Source organism: Columba livia, chromosome 6 (assembly GCF_036013475.1).
Source record: "Columba livia isolate bColLiv1 breed racing homer chromosome 6, bColLiv1.pat.W.v2, whole genome shotgun sequence".
Taxonomy (NCBI): Eukaryota; Metazoa; Chordata; class Aves; order Columbiformes; family Columbidae; genus Columba; species Columba livia.
Genome location: NC_088607.1, coordinates 10,013,786 through 10,034,591, shown reverse-complemented (window position 1 = coordinate 10,034,591; position 20,806 = coordinate 10,013,786). Strand labels below are relative to the sequence as shown.

At 40.7% G+C, this 20,806-nt stretch overlaps 1 protein-coding gene and 1 long non-coding RNA gene across 5 annotated transcripts in view; one reads left to right on the top strand and one right to left on the bottom strand.

Moving 5' to 3' along the window:
• Positions 1–20,806, top strand: part of VTI1A (vesicle transport through interaction with t-SNAREs 1A) — a 264,965-nt gene that overhangs the window by 227,217 nt on the left and 16,942 nt on the right. The gene's annotated exons all lie outside the window — the stretch shown is intronic.
• On the bottom strand, positions 9,213–20,002 carry LOC135579751 (uncharacterized). Its single transcript, XR_010473433.1, has 3 exons — positions 19,871–20,002; positions 13,869–13,978; positions 9,213–9,481 (listed from the first exon to the last, which is right to left on the bottom strand). It is a non-coding gene; the product is annotated as an uncharacterized LOC135579751 (long non-coding RNA).

Here is a 20,806-nt window from a genome sequence, read left to right as displayed (position 1 = left end):
GTAGGGCTTGGAGGTCCTGAAATGGGTCTTGTGGTAGTCTAGCATGTACACAGCTGGTGGAGACACATCCTGCCTTCAGATTGTCTACTTCATTTCTGTATTTTAAGCAAGTTGAAGCTGAAGTGCATTTTTCATTCTCTTTGTGTCATCACACACTGATGACACAGCTAAGCAGGTTGCAGCTGGGATGTATGACCCCACCAGGCACTGAACGTGTGAGATCCCAACAAGCAAATCCCTATAGGAAGCAGAATTAAAGGGAAATAGCTATTACTCATCATATTTCTTTTCACGAGTGGTGCATCCTTTAAAAAAAAAAAAAGTTTGGGAAATGGAAAAATAGCATATAGAGCAGAAATCTTTATCTCTAAGAGAAGCCAAGTTTCATTTTTTTTATGGTTTAATATAGAATTTTTGGACTGCTCTTCACTCTGTAATCTACTATCTGTAGCTTGCTTAGTCTGTGGCTCTTCTTACATATATTCTCTCGACTGTCATCTGTTGGCACAGGAGACAATGTCAAGAGAACCGATTTCTATGACAAATTAGTGCATGGAAGAAAGAGGGTTTTTTCCTGGTTGTATGATGTGCCAGAATGATTGATTCCAGAAAGACCCTTTAAAATTCCAAGGAGTGCTTCAGAAATCAGAGCATTTTGATACTAGCTGGCTTGTTTTAGGGCTACTAAAATTATTCAGTTATGCTTTTACCTGATCTGAAATACTACTTGAAGCTATTGTAGACTGCAAGGGAGGGAAAAAGCTGTCCAAAAATTATTATTTTTGCACACTGCTAGAAGAGAAACAATTCTGTGTTTGGTGTAACTTTGTCAGGGTCTTGTAAACCTGATTACAGTCGAAGTATGTAAAAATGAACCTGTAATGTGTGCAGCAAAAAAAAAGGTAGGTCTCTCTGGCTGTAACCCACAGTCCGATGAATGAAAATCAAGAGCACAGTAGGACTTTTTCTTTAACGCAAGTCTTTGTCAATAATAACAGAACTAAACTATAGCATGCGCTTGCACGTTCCGCAGAAGAATTTCCGTGCTTTAATCAGGCTTATCAACAACACTTTGATTTGCTTGATAACCAATGGCAAAACGGAGGCACAGGATAAGTAAGAGCTGTGGTGATGGTCAAGGAATCAGCCAGAATCACAATTAAAAACCAATGTCTGGGCTACAGAAGGATAGTTTTGAACCTAGTTCTGCAGTTTGTCTTGGAGAGATTGTTTTGCACAACCCAAATTTCATTTGTCATTGCTTTCTTGTTGCTGTTATTCTGAGTTCTTACTCTGAAACCCCATTTTTCAGATAACATTAGCTTGTGAAGAAATACAGGGAAGAGACACAAGTGCAAAAACTTGCTGTAAAGCTGGCAATTGACTTTTTAATGCACAGCTATTTGGAAAACTTAGTGTTTAGTTTCATGAGCATAGGTTTCACTGGCAGTAGTGCTGTAAGGAAGTGTTGGTCACAGGTTTCTACCTATGCTGCGACCTTCTTTTGCACCAGCTCAACTAGTTGTAGGGCTATATTGTCAAGAAACCAGGCTTAATATAAGTTGGTCGTTTTAACTTGGATTCGTTTGCAAAATGTGGCATAGTCAGAAACTCTGACACCAGCACAGTAGTGTTAGGAAGGAATGACTGCTTAAGAAACTACTTTTAAATAATCTTGCCCCTGCTTGCTGATGTCCAGCTTTGAAAGGCAGCCTGGCAGGTTGTTGTTTGAACCAGGAATAAGAAGGGAACATAGGGATCCTTGTGTCATTTACATTTTCAGAGAAGAACAACCAGGATGAGTTTAAGACCAACTGTTTTTGTAAATATGTTCCAACTGTTATGTAAATATGTTGAGTTTTCTTCTTTACTATTTGCAGAACATTTTGTGAGCAAAAACAGTAGCTTGATGTAGTTGTATACTTACACTTTTATTTTTACACAGCTGTGGATTAGCACTTTTGAGTTCTTCTGAGAGCAAAAAAATATGAAGAAAGATAGTTAAATATAGTGAGTAATATAGAGGGCAGTGGTGGGGGGAAGAGAGGGGATGGCAGAGGGAGAGGGACCTTCAGGGAATGTTAAGTGCACATGTAAGGGTAGGACATATGATCCTTCTTTTTTATTGCCCATTTAAAATTACAGTGTGTTCCACTTAAACTAGACATGCTAATAAAAGAAGAAGAGTCATTTACAGTGGACAAATTCCAAAGACCAGAGCTGCCTCCTCATTTAAATTCTGGGCTTTTGTTAGGGCACCCTACTGACATAATTCTCTATTGTTTCTGCCATTATCGCTTGCTTAATGCAGGACATAGTGTCGGGAAATTCCTGTCTGGCACTTACAAGGTGTTTCTAAAACGAGGAACAAAAGAGTCAAGAGCACACAGGGAGCAGGAGGAAGCTGCATAGAGAGGAAGTGGCAGCGGTGGGAGGAATTCCAGATAATAGCAGGGGCTGGGGAATAGAGGAGAAGACACCCAGCCCAGGGAAGGTGGGAAAGAGCTGCGTGTGGGCAGAAGCTCTGCAAACCCACCTGGTACAGGCAAATCACTTAAGAGACTTGAGAAGCAGCTCAAGGATGGTGAAAACATGAGATTTCTGAGTATGAAGGAGAGGAGACTTGGGCTACAAGAGCCCCTGAGCTGGGAGGGCGCAGGATGAAGCACAAGGATCTTCTGGAGAAGAGAGGCCATGCTGTGCAACTGCCAGGGGAGACAGGGTTTGAAAGCTGGCTCCAGGATGGTCATGCTAGGTTTGATGTTTAGGGTTCATGGTGACCGGTGAATGGGGAGAGAGTGGGTGTCAAAGCAATCTGCTTCTGATACTCTGCATATGAGAGACAAGACATCCTAGCTTGCACTAGCCTTAACATAAGGAGATTACTGTGTACTGTCATTTGTTAATAACAATGTCATTTTCTGTCATATAATTAGAAAATACATCTTGCTTTGCCTCCAAGCACTGTAGCCTTATTGCATTTGCACTTTTTTCATAATATTTCAAGCCAACTGACCAGATAACATTAATGAATATGTTAGATAGGCAGGCACTTTTAAGGAAAAATAATAAACATACTTGTATATTAAAAAGTTAATTCAGTCTGGAGCCAAACAGGTAATTTTCCCTTCAGCATTTTTTCACTCAACTAAGACAGGTTGGACTAGGAGTGCAGTCACCCTGTCTACAGTGCTTGGCTTGGCTTACATACCAGGGGCGAATTTTCTTCAGAGACAGACAGCAAGATGATCTGATTGGCCTCGGTCCAGAGCATGCTCACAAAGGGCCCTTTGATGGAGGGCTTCTCCGTAAGCCCTGTACCAAAAGCTGCCTGCCACCCTCCTTTCAAAGATACCCATTTACAGTAATTCAGGGTGGGGGGGAGAGGGGAAATAAATAAAGTAAAATAGGGGGTTGCCACAAGAATAATTATGTTACTGGGCTTGGAAGGGGGTAGGGAAGAGGAGGGGGGAGTTATTAAGTAAACTGCTGGATGTTGAAGTAGCTGTTTGGCAACATAAGGCATTTGCAATTAAGCTCATTAGAGCTTCATCATTTTCCTTATCAATCTTTTCTGAAAAGGGTGGGGTGAAGCACTATATATTAAAACATGGCTGTTGGTACAGATAAGGAGTGATCACTACCTGTTTGACTTTCCGAGCTGCACTGTAGTACCCAGCCTGCGATGGCATACATGATTAGCTGATTTAACTCCCTCTTGTACACAAGCCAGTAATTAATAGGAGTTCGTTATTGTGTCCCTGCACTCCACTGGTAAAACTTCTGGTCCAGGCAACTGCTACTTCCTTCCCTTTATCTCACTTGGTATCCAGATGTGGTCTCCTACTTATCTGTCAATTTTTATCCCATTTGTTCTCGTAACAGTGGCTTTTGGAACAGTATTTACTGAAGCCTCCGCAGCTTAAGCAGACGGTGAACTAGATTATCAGAGCCATTGCTTCTTCAGTCAGTGACGGATGTCATCTGCCTAGAGCCCATACTATCTCGTGCTAATCAGAAGCTCTGGGTTTCCACAGAAATAATGGTGACCTGAAGATACATCAGTGAACAGGTCTGATCTGGGCTGCTCACATGCCCTGGTTTAAACCAAACTAGCAATATATAACCATGATAGCGCCTCACTCACCTCCCCTCCTTCCCCAAATGGGGAAGGAAATCAAAAGGGAAGGAAGAAACTCATGGATTGAGATAAACACAGTTTAACAAAATAACACTGAGATATTGCTACTACTACTAATATACATAAAATGGAAATAGAATATAAAATAAGAGATGCTCAATGCAATTCCTTATGAACTCTGTCTGCATCCAGCAGTGGATCCCAGGAAGCAGCACCTGGTCCTGAACAGGATGAAAAAGACAGAAAGGCCCAGAGGCCTCTGCAAAATGGCAGGATGGCAAAAGGGCCAAACTAAAGAAACTCACAAACAGACCAGAACTCCCCAAACAGGTCTCCATCCCGGCTCCAACACAAACCTAACTGGAAGATCCCAGCTCTTCTTAAATGTGAAGCATGATGCTAATGGGATGGAATATGCTTATTGATCAGTCTGGATGTCAGTCAAGGTCTGCCCCATCTATGCCCCCCCTTCCTAGCTGCTTCATACCTGTGGGCAGCGAGCTCAGAGACCTTGACTCTTGGACAGCAACAATTATAAAAACATTAACTCTGTACCAGGGTATAATCTTCTTGTTCTCAAACTAAATTCAAATAATGGCCATGCTAGATACAAAAAAAAAAATAAAGGTTTCTAACTACATAAAGAAAATTAACTCATTTTCAGCCAGACCAGCACACTGCAGGCCCTGAGCTGTTGGAGACCTCAGCCTGCCCTGGGCTGACTGTCACAGGGCAGCTCTGGCTGAGGGACAGTGAAGTGTCTGAGTCATCTGGGAAGCCATCAGAGCAATAGTCTTGGTGTGAAAACCTTGTGATAAGAACAGCAGCAACATTGCCGTCTGCTTTTCAGCTGGGTGCAAAGAGTGAGATCTGGGAAGAAATCAGATCTATCTTCTTCTAGTCATGTAAAAGTCAGTATGCGTTGCTACAGGTTATTGCAGGGAGTTGGTGGGTAAGAACAGTATTTCAGGTATAGATACCTCTTGTCATCCAAGAGATTCAGAGTGCTGTAGAGATGAATTAAGCTTTGCAGCATCCATTTGTGGGAGGTGAGCCTTGCCTGCATCTTCCAGAGGGAAAAGTTCTGGCACAGAGGAAAGCCCAGGAGACACACTGGGTGTCTGGGATGGAACTGAACCCAGAAGTCCTCAGAAGTATAGTTTCTCTAATATAGCCTTGACCATGCAGCTCTGTGATCTTTCTCTGTTGTTTAGGTTGATAGCAACTATATTGAGCTTCAGAATTTTCTTGCAAAAATGATCAATCTTTTCTTGCTTCATTTATATCCAGTACCAACTCTCTTTTCCATATGTGATACTTAGTAACGGAGGTGTGGGACCTCATATAGAAATGTTCTTTCTGTATTAAGTTTTTGAATTACTTTATTGTCTTTGCAATATGTTGTATGTATAGTGTTAAAACTCATTTTAACTTTGAAAGAAAGAAAAAGAAACAAGAGAAACTGGGGGAAATGCTGATATGAAGAGAGGTGCAGAAGGAGTAGCACCACTGATACAAACATGTATGTCATATTGCCATGTGGGGATGGAAGCCAGCCTGAACTTTAATTCTTGGTTTGATCAAGGTAGTGTAAAACCAGACCCCAAAGGATTTCCAGTGCAGAAACTGGATTTATATTTTACATATGAGCTGTAGTTAAAGCCAAATGTTCATTCCACTCAAATTGTGTAGGTGGATTACTTTACTTCCAGCCTTGAAGTATCATGTTTTTAGCTGCTAATAAACTTAATAAAATCCATTTCTTATTTCCCCTGGTGTACTATGTTCATGAGCCTTGATGTGCCAGCAGAGCAATACTGTCCTGAAAATTCATTTATCAAAAAACAGGCAAATTGTGTGTATGAATAAGTCAAGAAGAAAAAGACTCAAAGTATCACTCTTCCAGTGGTGTTGCTCTTACCAGAATTGCCAACATCCTCATTTCTCTTGACTTAAAACTGAACCAAGGAGTTGAGAAAACTTAAGAAATTGTCACATAATAAGCCTAGCAGAGAAGTAAGATATATACAGGTTCTTAAAAAAAAAAAAAAAAAAGGCAAGTTTATTCCCTAATCAAAAGTATCTTTCCTTACCAACAAGCTCCCCACCTTGGCCTAGCTCCCAGAATCAGATCTGCCTTTTCACACAATGTGTGATCAGTCTGAGGGGTTCATTGCTGCTGAAATTCCTTGAACTCATCAATTTACAAAAATGAATGAGGGATTAGACGTTTATGTAGATAACAAAAATATCTAGCGTTATTGTAGCTAATACAAACAAAGAGGGCACTTGGAAGGAGATAAAACCTCATTCTTGAAAGGTTTAAGATAATGTCTAATAAGTAGATTTGGGGTGAGACTTCCTGGGGTACAGGAGGTGGTAGGTGGTCACGTGGTGCCGTTGAACTTTACTCCGACATGTTCAGTCTTGGATATTGAGCTAGAAGAGTTGTAACTTTGATTATATACAGCAATAACTGTCTAATCAGTGCATATTTTCCAATGTCCTATGCTTAGCTAGATGAGATAATCCAGTGAGAACCCTTTAGCCCACAGTATTAGTTTTAAATTCAGTCACTGGCCAACATGAGCTGCCAAGTGAACTAAGACATCAGTGAGGATGAGTGATGCAGTGAGTTAAACGTTGTCTTCAGTACTTGGAGATACAGAGTTGAACTGAAGCCCCACTACAGGCTCCCTGTTCAACGAAGACAAAGTCACTTCTTTCAGCCCCTTCATTTCCCCTGTGTGCAGTGACATGTCACCCCTTTCAAAATGTGTCTGTGACACATTGCTGGGGCACAATGAATTAATCACTTCACCTAATGAATTTGGGGGACAGGGAGCAGGGGAAGGAAATAATCTTTAAAAATATGTAGGTTAAACAAAAGAGTCAAAAAGAGTGAGAAACAAACTGTTTTATGGGAATGGGGAGTGGGAACCAGACAAGGAAGGAAAATAGAGGGGAATAAGAGGCCTCAGGTATAGAGGAATAAGTAAGATCTTAGGTAGAAACCAGAGAGGAAGGGCAGGGTTGAGCATATAAACAAAGGGTTTAAGAGAAAAAGCAGTATGACTTTTGAAGCTTTTAGTGCACATCTGACCCAAATCATCTGTCCTTTCAGAGTCAGCCCATCACCTCCCTTGTTTAGACTTTATTTTTCCTCAGAGATCTGTAATCCTTACTCTAAAGAGCTCCTGACTTGGTGGACATTTGTTGTGTTAGTAAGTGCTGCTATTGAAGCCAGCAGACTTGTTAAAACTTGTGCTCTCGCTGCAGCAAATGGAGTTTGCAGTGAATGGGGAGTGCAAGCCCAGTCATTGCTCCTGGGCTGTGTGTGGTGTGGAGGGGGCTGAGGGAGAGGGGGGAGGGCCCAGGCAGCTTGGCAAAAGCTTTTCCACCTTTCTGTGGGCCATACCAGAGGGTTTATCATGGAGTCTTTTTGTAGGGAAAGTAGGGGTTATCAACAGCATGGAGTCTTTCTTCCCAGCACACAAAAATTGCCATTGAAAATTCTTTTCAGAATTTAATACAACCCCAGGCAATATTTCTTCTGCACAAAACACAAATCCATTCACATGCATTTAAGAAAGGACTCCAGACTCATCTGAGAGGGTCCCAGGGAGCTGTAGGATTGCAAGGAGTGCTGAAGCCATTGTGGGTGGTGGTGGGCTCTGTTGTCTTTGGTCAATCAACCCCTGGAGGCCACCTCTTTTGCATCTTCTATAGGGACTGTTTCTGTCCACTTCAGTGGAAAAGGTAGAGGAAAAGAGGAAATGGAAGTTCACCACGTGGCATTTAGAATTTATCAGTTCTCTTCTGCAAATGTTTTCACAGAGAAAATGAAGAAGTTCCTTCTAAAAAGTAAATCTACATCCAAGTAACTGATGGACATAAAGTGATTGACCCTACGAACGTACAAGCATTTACCAACTTTTTGCTAGTACAGAGGTTCTGTTTCCCTCTGGAAAAAAACAGGCTTTTGGCTTTTATGAGATGTCTCTTTAGGGATTTTCCTTTTCCCAATATTTCACTATATCCCTGATAGATATTATTTATTCCTCAGAATAATATTTCTTTTGAGAAGAGTAAAATCATGGTCAGTTTTTTTGTGTGTCGTTTTCAGTAGTTTTATGTAGATGTTTGGACCAGAAAAAGTTGAGCTGCTGTCATTCTGTGCTCTGATTTATGTATACACGAAGGAGAACCTGATCTTCAATATGCAGGAGAGCTGAAATCCAGCATCGCTGGAGAATCCAACGCAGAGCTTTTAAATTGCACTTTTGCATCTGTTTTTGTCTTGTGAAGAATCTGTTGGCCTGAAGTTGTGTAACTCCCTAATGAAGTCAGTGTGGGGGTCTTTGCTATCCTGGAAAATGAAAGCCTAGAAAATTGCAGCGCAAAGCTTGTGTTTGCTAAAGTGATCAACCTTAAATGATGTGCTGGGTTATCTCAGAGTATAATCAGCATAGCCGATTTGAATAGAGCTGTCTTCAAAATAGAGATCTGCTGGTAAGATTTGTTTTCATTTAGGTCTTACTTTCAGCAATAGGATTACCCTGAGGTCTATATATCTGCAGGCTTTTGTACAAACAAGCAGCTTAAACAAAACTACCATTATTATACTGATTTAGGGAGAGAAAAAAGCCTTGTTTGGTTTATTGAGTTAAGATCATATGTGTGACAAATAAAGCCTCCCTTTAAATGTAAGTTTTGTCCCATTCAATATAATAAGTTTCTTGAGAAAATAAATTACAAAGACTAGCATTATTCTTAATGCCAGTTCAATTTGTCACCTCTAGGTTTTAATCCCATAGGCTAGTGAAATACATGCTATTTCATCCAGTTGAACAGCAAGACAACTGATATCACCATATTTATCACCATCAGGGTGATATAATCAATTTACTTCTCGCTATAAGAACTAACCTTACACTTCCTTTTTCTACCTTTTACTCAATGGCCTTATTAAACTCCTTTCAATGCTGATTTATTGTAGTCATGGATAATGTGCTCTGTGTTGCTTCCCCCACAAGGAACTTCAATAACTGTTGTCATTCCTTTGTCTATCTTTTTTTTTTTAACTGAACGCATCAAGTTTTATTTACTATTTTAAAGTGTCTTGTAAATAAAATAGGATGTGAAAGTTCTGAACTCAGCAACTTGAGATCTAATGAGGGGTGGCTAATCATTTATGGTATGGATGCCATGGGTCTTATTTCATACAACGGCAAGCAGGACGTGCATGTTTTCCGGAGTCCCTGTCACAGGAGGTGCTGTGACCATTCGCACTGCATTCAGTGCTCCCTGTGCAGCTGTGAGCTTTAAATCCATTTGTGACTGAAGGAGGAAAGAAAAGCAAGGTGAGAAAGTGCAGTTGAACAGAACTCATCTAAAAATATTTTTTTTTCAACATATATGTAGCTCAGATACTAAAGTTGAAACAGGAAAAAGATTGGGGAACTGTCTCAAATTGGCACAAAACCAGTTAGGTTAAACTACTTGTTAAATGAATGTGAATGAACTCATCTCTGGTCATGCTGGGTCAGGTCTTAGGGCCCACAGAACTGCTTCTTTGCAGAATTCGTGCAGGTGGGTGAAGCTGGTGGTTGGGTACATGGATTTCCAAGCGTATATGTCAGCACACCAGTGCTGGAGGACCACTGGCAACATGGCTCTTTGGATCAAAGCAGTCATACCAGCAGTAATCATATCATCTCTTATCATAAACATTTTAAATATTTTTAAAGGCTCCTATGGATGTTCCCTAAAATATTATGCTAGCAAAATAGCAATGTGTTTAAACTGTCAACAAGTGATCTTGGATCATTGGTTAGAAATACTGCGTTTGTTTGTTGTGGTCTGTTTGGTGTCGGTGGTTGCAGCTGAAGAGCTGCAGTGGACTTGCCGGTGTCACCTAGCTGAAAGTAAAATTCACCTTCACCACAGAACTCAACTGCAGGTTGCAAATATTATTTAAATGGAAATTATTTCCTTATAAGAAGTGTCACAGAAGCGTTTCTTTTTTTTCAGGCTGACTTTTTAATATTTATTTGGTATTGTTCTCACTTTTATCCTTAATTTGGGGCTAAATTAGTTCTGTCAGTGTCCCTTTAAATTTATTCCACACTGACTAATATATTTTAGCTAACTTGTTTCAGGACAAGCGTAGAATACTTACAGCGCAAAAGAGAGAACTCAGATCAATCTCAGTCTGCTGAGAAAATTAATCAATTTGCAAGTTACATCTAGCTTAATTCCATCATTTAAAGCAGGCATTGAGTTTCCTTTCCCATGTTACATGGAGACTGGAACGTAAAGCAGTCTCCATTGACAGAGCACTAATTCACTTGCCCTGTGCTCTGTGTAGAGGTCGTTAAGACACTGCACTTAGAAAGCAGCTGCTTTCTGTGTGTGTGCCAGTATCTCATTTTCCACATATGTAACAGATCAAAACATTTAGATTGGGTTGATCCAGTCTATCATGACGAAAGAATTTTGAAGCAACACAAGTAAATAAGGGCCTCACTTGGAGGGAGGATGCCTGTGCCCTGATCCTGAGAAACTATTGGTGGGCGCCACCCCAATTAAAGCAGAATGGGCCATACCAGCTTCGCACGGATTCCTTTCCAAAGCCAATTAGCTGCAGAACATTTGATAGAAGGGAACAAATCACTGAAAACTCAGCCCCACACAATGTTATCATTTATGTTCAGTGCTAGTCTAGTGCTCAAGAGTGTTTCTTTTTTTATACCTCTGTAGACCTGCTGGAAAGAAAAATGTTTCCTGCTTCTTGTTTGGCCTATATATTCTAGAGCCACATTGTTCAGTGTTATCACCTTAAGAAGCAGTTAAGATTAAAGTGAGATAGCACACATTTGACTTTAGAAAACCAGCCAGAGAAGCTGTACAACTTTTATGGTCTTCATCCAAAGTGCATTAAAGTGTGGGACTGTTTTTCAGAAAATTGAATGAAAATGTAATTTTCCAGCCCTTCGGTATTTCCATTTATACTCTTCATCCTCTAAATTTGTGCCATCATATGGCTGTCTGCTACTGGCCAGAGTTCCTGAGCTAGCCTTCAAGAATATGAAAATCAGAGAACTAAAAAGGGGAGGAAGATGCTTTGGCAAGCTTATGCTTATTGGTTGTGGGTAGTTGGCTATCGCTGTGGTACCCCTTGGGATTATCACCTGCCAAAATCCAAAACTCCATTTCAGAGGGGATTATTTCAAGGAGCAGAAGCAATTACAGAGTAGTGTAGCAGGCAGTGCTTGCAGAGTGATGCAATTTATTGGAAGTTCTACCTTGTGGTGGCTGTATGCCTGGGAATTACTGTACTTATTCATGTACAAGTTAAGAAACCTAGGAACTTAGAGAAAGATACTGTTATTTGATTATTAATAAGGATAATTGTTACAATGCTTAAAAGTAAGACCATCAAATTAGTTCATGAAAGAAGAATTTTGGGGGCAGAGGGATGTGCATGCAGTGCAATGAACAGGGTAGGGAGACAAGAGGAAAAATTCATCAGGCTTTTTAGACTACACTTGATCGGTGCCTGTTTAAAAAAGTAGTATTCTTTTTTTCCTGGAATTGCTAAAAGTTGCCACTCTTATTCAAAAAGGTAAATAGGTATGTAATTGCACAGTAGACCAAAATGTTTTGTGCTCTATGGGTGTCACTGTAGAAAGTCCTTAGTGGAAGACGGGCAGCCAGGGAGACTTTGTGGTTTGAATAAAAGGGATGATGAGGACAGGCACGGCTCAGCTGTGCCAGCTGGGGGGTGCTTGGGGGGGGCCAGAATCAGGAAGCTGAGCAGTGGAGAAAAGGCAGATAGGCTGGATGGTGCTGTGAATCCAATAATTAACATTTCTGAAGATGTTACGAAGTGGGAGGTTGAGAATCTTTTGGTACCTCTGTAGTTGTTTTCTTCTTTATTGGTCAGATGCAGAATATGGGCAAGAACTTCATGAAGTTCTGCATTGCTGTGCTTATAAACAGCTATTTCTCCTTCTACTGTCCCTCTTCATATGAGTTTCTTAAGATTGGCTAATGAGATTCACTTTTATCTCAGGATCTTTAACAACTCCCGAAAGACCGGAAGCTTAGTTTTAAATCTCATCAGCAAAGCAGAGCAGCTTCCAGCAGCACGGTGCTTCCTGACAGCGTGGTGGAGCTTGCTGCAAAAACATCTCGGAAAGAAAAAGGATGCCAGCACTAGATCCAACACTGTTGCTTTTGGCAGGTCCTAGATGTTCAGTCTCTGCTTTCCACATACTGAGCTCTGCCAGCACTGCGTTGCTCTGCGTTGTGAGCTGCCACCCATCCTGAGTCCTGCTACCAGGTCAAGAACTGGTGTGAATGCTAAGGTTCGAACTGTGTTCTGTGAAGCCTTTTTTGCATATATAAAATGAAGATGTAGGAGTTTTGGTACTGTATTTGAAATTGATGCTTGAAAAAATATATATATTATTGGCTCAACTCATTATAAAAAATGCATCGCAGTGGCTGACTATTCAGAAAGTTAGAGGATAAAAGAGTCACGTGACAAAAAATACCTCGGGTATGACCCCAGATCCAGAAATTGTGTGAGAATTTTACCCAAACACAGAGTAACTCCATTCTGCTAACAAGGTGCCAGACAATGACATCTGGTCACGTTAGATGGTACTTTGCCGGGGGAAAGTCATTAGGCCCCAAGCGCTTCCCTGTTGTGTTCAAATTAGTTTCAGTGAATCCTCAATCCTAATTTTTCAGATATGAACAGTGCTTTTGATGATACAATTTTGGGTGCTGAAACTGACCCTATACGAGAGAAGTCATGTTTTGAAAGGACAAATATTCATCTGAAAATGAAAAGTAAGTCTTATTTACAGGACTGAACCCTCATAAACTCTGGCTCTCCACCTCACTGACTGTTCTTGAAAATATGTCCTAATTCCCTAGCAGCTCTTTTATTTGATGCGTATATATTTTACAGATGACTGTATAGAAAGGGATATTTTAAAACAAAGTCATCTGGTATATTTAAAATGGAAAAGGACGGAGAAAGGAGGAGTAGTACTCAGAAGCAATGAAATAACCTCAAAATTTGAGGTCAGGTTATAAATGCAAAGTGTAACTGGTTTTCCCTCAAAAAAAATTGTGAGTCATTTTGAGGTAGGACTTAAACAGAAGTTGAAAAAGTCAATAGAAATTGCTTCTTCAGCCCTTAGAACCATCCAAGTTCCTGAAAGTCCTACTTCTGAATCAAAAAGTTGATACAAAGTGTATTTGTCCACAGAGGAGAGGAACTGAGAGCTGTGAAATGAACTTCATCCCTTCCTCTCTGCTGGTAACAGGCAGTACTGAAATGGCCATTGAAAATCTAATTGTCTGAAAAAAAACCCCAAACGATCAGCTATGTAAGGTGGTGGTGTCCATCCTCAGGGTGTGAGCATGCTCAGAAGGTGCAGTGGTGAATGACACCTTAGAGCATGGCCAGACCTGGTTCTCCATCAGAAGGTGTCTGTGCCCCATCTGCTTGCCGCCCCTTCCTCAGGTGGGCACATTTGGTTGCTGTCATGGGGCCCTCATTAACCTGTCAACAGTAGCAGGATGAGTTAAACACCTTTAATTAAGTGGTCCAGTAAGATGTTAGGGTGCACCCACCCAAGTACAGGCAGTAACTTCAGTCATGGGTGGGCAGAGCAGAGGTGAAAAGCTCCACTTTGGTCTGACTTACCTCATGCTTGAGATGGGTTCTGCCAAGGCTTGAGGCAGATTGCTCTCATCTTGTCCATGCTAACAGGACAGCTTAGTTCTTCCTTGTTGTCTGAGCTTTCCTTTCCTTCCCTAAAATGCAAAGGTTGCCACAACTCAGTCTCAAGCACTCGTCCCTGTCCAAAGGTTGCCCCACCATCGCGCACCTTCACGGTGCCGTGAGCCTCAAGCGCCAGACCAGCTTGTCACTGCCTGACCCTGCTCCATGCTTCCCGACCAAGCTGTCACCCTCGTTAGGAAAGCTGAATGCTCCCAGAAAGTAACACTGGGGCAACAAATCGGTTGTAAGAGCCTATTGATCTGTTACATTTGTTTTCAACGTGCAAATAGGAGATTCCTTTGTTCCGGGGCTGGCACCGAGCTCTTGCTACCGTAGGTTCAGCGTGTCTCCGGACGCTGCAATCAGGCGCCTCGCAGCTGAGTCTGCAGAATATTTGCTTATTACAGGAGGAACTGAAAGAACCTGGAATTCACTAGTGACCGACCTCTTACTTCTTGAACAACTGCTTCCCCCCTTCCTTTTCCTTCTGTTTTAATCACTGCATTGCAAACACAATTTAAATCCCCCTTGCAGATGCAGAGTAGGGTAACACAAGCACACAACAATCAACATTTACCAGGTTAAAATGCCTGCACAATTTACACTGAGCGGTCAGTGTTTGCTGGGCTAGGTTCCTTTTTAAATCAAACTTGGAATAATTAAACAGCCAGAGCAGTAACGCAAATGCAGATTTTTGTACATCCGATAATCAAAGGGAGGAAAAAGTAGTTTGAATCTGTTTTGGTTTTAATCAGATTTGATTTTTATTTTAAATGAAAGCGCAAAGGTAATTTTTCTGTTGCTCTACCTGTGACTCCTTAAATCATGGTAAACGTGCATTATGATCTTCTTAGAAGAATAAGAACATTCCTTGTTAATTAATTTATACAGCTGTCAGTACAGCTTTCTATGTTATTCATACTCTAAGTGTTTGACTGCCATAGATTTTCTAGCAGTTCCTGGCAAAGCTCCAGTGAAAGCCTGGGATTTATTAGGCTGACTTGGTGCAAAGTCTATTGATTGTGGCCTCGAGGGTAATAACTAAATAGAGCTGGAGCAACAAGTCAATAACACCATTGTTGCTACAGACTCCATTCACTTGAGGAGTTAGATTGTTTTACAGTGGCAAAGAGTAATCATGAGCAGATCAGCATGTTCAACAGGCTCTGCACCATGTTAGTGCTGGGGACTGTTTTAAAGCTTTCAGCAGGACTGCGGGAGAAGTGAGGTGGGCTGCAGGGATTAAAGAACCCTGCAAACTCCTTCATTAGGGCTAAAAGGTTTCAGCATTAGCTTGATCATCTTGCAACAAGGACTCCTGTGCCTGTGTTGGTGCGAACTGGTATTAAAATCCTCTGCTCATCGATCCATAATGGCATTGCAGAAACTGGATTTAGGTTTTGGACGGGGATATATGTGTAGTGTGTGTGTCTGTGTGTGCACGTGAAGGCATGTCTGTATGCTTTAGCATTAAATAGTATTTTAGCTACCACAAACTTCACCTCTGTGCAGTAATATTTCCTGGCAATGGCTGGGAAGAGGCTCCTATTTTCTTAAATTCAAAATGAGGAAATGCTTTTGTTTATTGCTTCTCTAATCCTCCCATGTGTTTATTTACTTTTAGAATTCTTTTATTTTGCTGAAATATATACAAACCTACTAGAGGAGAGATGTTTATTTCCTGAGAGTTTTATTGTTTACTTGACAGCCTTTGACAACTCGCATTGTATTGAGAGCAGATAATTTTGAAAAGTCAAAATTGTGAAGATGGGAGTTTCAAAACCAGACCTGGTTGATTTTGCACACATTCTTCTATCAGTCTCCAGGAGCTGCCATTACAGACTCTACAGAAATACTGAGCAATTAGAATGAGTTTCTACCTAACACCAGTGAGTAGCAGCCTACTCCCTTGAAATATGAAAGATGGTACAGAAAGTAATAAGAACAACAACATAATATTAACAAAGGCAGATGTAATTGTGTCTTGTAAAATGAACTGAATGGTCAAGCAGCAGGCTTTTGTGGATTCAGCAGTTCCACAGACTCTTCTTCCCTTCATCTGTTTGTCCTTGGAAGTTAGATTTTCCTTTTTGCAAACGATGTTTCTATCCCCACATTTTCAAAAATAAAAGGAAAGCGCAAAGCTCTTTTCCCAAGTCTGCAGTCATTTTGCAACACCAACGTTTTAGACACAAAACTTTCAATAAAGAGGTTGATTCCTGAATGTGGTGGTGACTCTGATATCTAATGACAGTTTATTAACAAATTATCTGTCCTCCACTACTTCTTTTGCTGTATTATAGCTCATGCTATTTAAAGAGCAAAAAAGGGGTGGAATTAAAAAGCAAATTCTACAGGCAAAGATTGAGGAGGGTTCTGGGCTTCCCTTGGCTATGGGCAGTGAACTGCATGTTGCAGCCGGCATGTGCTGGTGCAAAACTCCGAGCAGGACAAATGCAAACGTGTGATGAACGTGTCTGTCTTTTCTTTCTTTAGTTTTTTTCCTCTTTTCCGTAAGCAAGCAGAGAGCTTGGCAAGCTTGTAGTCCTTGCTCAGAAGCTCATTTAAAACTTTGAGAGGAGTGAACTGAATTTAAACAACTCTGAGGAATCTCTTTACCCCCAGGCCTCAGACGTAGCCTCCTATGGAAAGAAATGTATCGGGTGGTTCATAATCTGTATTCTGTCAGGATATTTTAATGAGAGGTCAGTAAATACCGTATATTTGGAAGCAAACAAGCCAAAGCTGGGCCTTTTCTTTATGACTTCGGCCCAGTCAGAAGAGTAGCTTTCTGGCAGATGCTTTCACTTCCAATGAAGAAATTATTTCTGCTCTGCTTGGGTTCAGTTCTGTGATCCAAGCAATTTTTGACATATCAAACCAGACTAAAACTTAATTAGCTGTGGCATAGGAAGCAAATATGTAAAAGAGGTTTTGCTGAAGTTTTAACACTTTTTCATTAAAAAGACCGGCATCGATTTTCCTGGCTGATTGCAGTGTGATGTGCTGCCTCTACAGTGGCTATATGTATGTCGGAAGCACTGCTTGCACCCCATTTCTAGTCTTTCAGAAAGAAGAGAGACTGATGAAAGGAAAAAATCCTTCCCAAAATGTGAAGGTTGACATTTCTTTTGAGGAATACGCCTGCAGTATGAACTGTAGATTTATAGGAATTAGAGACCAAACAGTCGAAGTATTCCTCTCCCCCTCTTCCTTTCTTCCCTCCTTTTTTAAAGTGTCTTCATCAATCAAAATCAACATAAATGAATAATGGAGGCAGATAAATTGTGAAGAGACAATAGCGGTGCTGTTTAGAATTGACGGCCATAAATCCATTGTATCCTAAGAGACTGCACGAAGTAAATACCTGCTCTTGCCCACCGCCACTGCCATTTAGCCTGTGATTCAGAATATCATTTAAGCAAGTGCTGATGTCCCATTGAAGCTTCAGCCCATTAATGGTTGCTTTATTTTAGAGCACCAGGGATGCAATGAGACAGCGGGACCTGGAGGGTGAAGGTTTGGAGTGACAGGGGAGTTTCCCCTCTCCTCATTCATTTGTTAATTTGGGATGACAGAAATAAAAATGGTGTTCTTACAAGGGGGTCAAAGGCTCTTTTTAGAGCAGCAGAAAACAAGGAAGCTGGTGCAAAAGGAGTTACGGAGCGCATCGTTTAAAATCATTAAAATTTGGGGCTAGCTGAGGTTTTCTCTGTAAGAAAAAAAAGGGAAATGACATCTCTATTGGCACTGCAGTGGCATGCACAAGGCTGGAGAAGCCCAGGAGAAAGCAGAGCCAAGAGGATTAGGTGCCTCCGTTTCAGAGGGCACGGTTTGTGGTATGGATTTTGAGTCCTGACATTTTGATCCAGATATGATAGAGCTGGAGTCTCACCAGCTGCTCTTGTAGGAATTTGACACAGAGGGGCAAGACTCTCTGGGGTCAGATTCTCTTTCTGCCATTTTGAAATGCCAGGTCTCAAATGGAAACTTTTCTTCCTTCCTTCTCATTAGAAAGGTCCTTCCAGTTTTGGGTGCCTTTTGGAAGCGAGCCTGTGGGAGCAAGTGCAAATAAGATTCTTAGGCCCACACTCAGAAATTTAGGAGGTTTAAAGTTGCTTGTTTTATTTTTAGTTCTCGTGTAATTGTAGTTTGTTTGACAGATCATGCCAGACACGGATCACTTGCTCAGGGCTCGTTAGCACCAACAGCATTCCGGCTCTATTAGAATCTGTGAATGTATCTACCTCAAACCTATTTTCACGCCTTTTATGATTTTCATTCTCCCTGAATTGAAGGAAAAAAAAACCCACGCACAAATAACCAACTACCTGGCAGGAAGGATTGATGACCTTTCTGATTGTGCTGGGGAATGCTCTTTAAAATCACAATCTGAATGAGCAGAGCTCCAGCAGCACAGCATCTCACTGTAGAAGGGATTGAAGGTGCCACTTCTGTTGTGAAAACAGTTTATTTAGTAGTTAGTGCCTGGACTTTTCTGTCTTTGTACTTTTGAAAGATGATCTCTTGCAAACGATGAACTCTTAGCCTTAATGAAGTACTGATCCCTCTTTAACATTTACTTAATTGAAGCTTAGAAGGAAAAAATATAGTGTAGTATTTTATTAGTGACTGTGTAGCACCTTTCCAAGTTTGCACGCCTGTCAATGGGATGTCATCCTGTAAGGGTGAATGAATGACTCTATTTCCAGTTTGAGTTTCCATTCCTGGGCAAAAATAGCACAAAATACACTATACTTCCAGAATAGATATCATATTTTAAAAAAACTATAAATCACACTGCAATAAAAAGTAATCTGTGGTTATTTCTTCATTAAAAATGTTCTGTATGTATAAGCAGGCGACACTGCTGCAAATGACCACATAAAATCACAAGTAATAATTTCGCATTCTGTTCTAACTGAGCAGACTGTATTTTGTAAGGATACCAGTTATATTTAGCATTCCTTAAGGCTTCCATTGTTGGGCTCTTTTTTTCCACAACCAGCATGAAGCACTGAAGCTTTAGGCATCCTGTCATGGTGCTGATGTTTTGTCGAAGAAAAGATGTGTTCCTCAACTGTTGCAGTTACTTCAGCATTTGTGACTTTTCAGATAACACTTGGCCAGCTTTTTAAAATTGCATAAGTCCCATGTGCAGAGTGATGAGGGCTGAGATTTTTAAGGGCCTTGAAGTATCTAAATCATGGCACAGGCTGTCTAACTACCTCCAAATATCTGATTCTTGGATCTGATTAATTTAGTCTAAGAGTCTCAAAGTCCTAATTATCTGACCTATTCCTTACAATAAGATTTAGGCTTTTTTATTTTTATTATTTTGCTAACACAAATCATTTCTAAAGAGTTAGCAGAATAGTATGATGATGTGCATTAGGGGTGGATATAAGGTAGAAAGCAATAACCAGGATTGTAAATAACTGCTTGATCTTGTAGAATTTTAAAATAGCCTCTTAAATTTGATTAACTGTCTCAATATATGTTTAATCATCTAAATCCTTTATAAACTGTTTGTAAACGCACCCTTGACATAAAGCATGACCCGTTTGGATTCTATGAAATGTGGCAATTCTACTGAGGAAATGCAGCAGTATTTCTGCAATATAGCCCTTGTAACTGAGAAGGTGAACTTCGTGTTCCAGATTTTATTGTAGACAAGGAAAGTTAAATACTTCCAGTTTCTGAATCGCTTTATGAAAATCGGTTGTGCAAACTTTTTGTGCAAAGCTAGTATGGAGTAGCTACGCTTTGACTGGGAACAAAGCAGGCAAAGGAAGGTAAGAGAAAGGAAAACTATAAAAGTTAAAACATGAAAATGGAATTATTTCAGAATGGTTTGGGCTTGGTGCTGTGGTACGAAACCGTCAGCATCAACAGCAGGGACTCCCGCACCCAGAAATACTCACTCCTGCCCCTGTGCTGCGTCCAGCTGCTCTCTGGTTTTCATGGGCACTTCTCTTCTCTAGTCAACATCTTGAAATGGAATTGATCCAGTGCAAAATAGCTCTCCTCTCCCACCCTCTTCTTGTTTCTTTTTCTTTTTTTTTATCCCGGATCAATTGCTTGATCTGATTCATCACATGGACCCACAAGCTGCTGAATCAGCACAGCTGAGATTGGCATGCTGCAACCCCATGGCAGAAATGAACACCAAGAGGAGATGGGAGCGGGGAGAGGAAGGGACAGACATGAGCACAACTCCTAAAATTAGCATTGCTGCTGGATGCTTTGCATCTTGGAAACCTGGTCTTGGCTTGAGTACAGGGCATGGAGTCGGAACATTTAAACTATAAACTCCCCTCTGGCCTATGACACCCTTAAAATGTAGTTTTGCCATCTGCTAAGTGAGAATAACGCTAGTTACCTCAGAGATGTGAAGATTTATTAATGATTATTCAACCAATTAGCACATGAAAAATAGGAAAGACTGTTTTTAACACTTCTGCATTTTGCTGAAATTGTTCTCTCGTGCGTATTAACTACCTTTGTAGTAAAATACTTGTTTTCGACTGCGTTCCTCCAGTTGGAAATATATTACTAGAGCAAAGACAGGTTCTTGGTTTTGTAACCCAAGTGTCTCTATTTTTAGTTTTAAGATGTTGGCTGTGTCTCTCTCTTTTTTTTTTTTTTTAATTTTAAATATGTATATATATTTATAGCCCTTGCTATTGGAAGAGAATTTCCTGCAAACAGATCCATTTCTGTGGAGCTCTGCTCCAACACGGACTCCCATGTGTTCCACTGAGAGATTGCTCCAGAATAAATGTCTGCTATGGTTGTAGGATCAGCCTGGTGAACTGTAAACTTTATATTGCCTTCAGCACATAGTAAATTTGCATGTG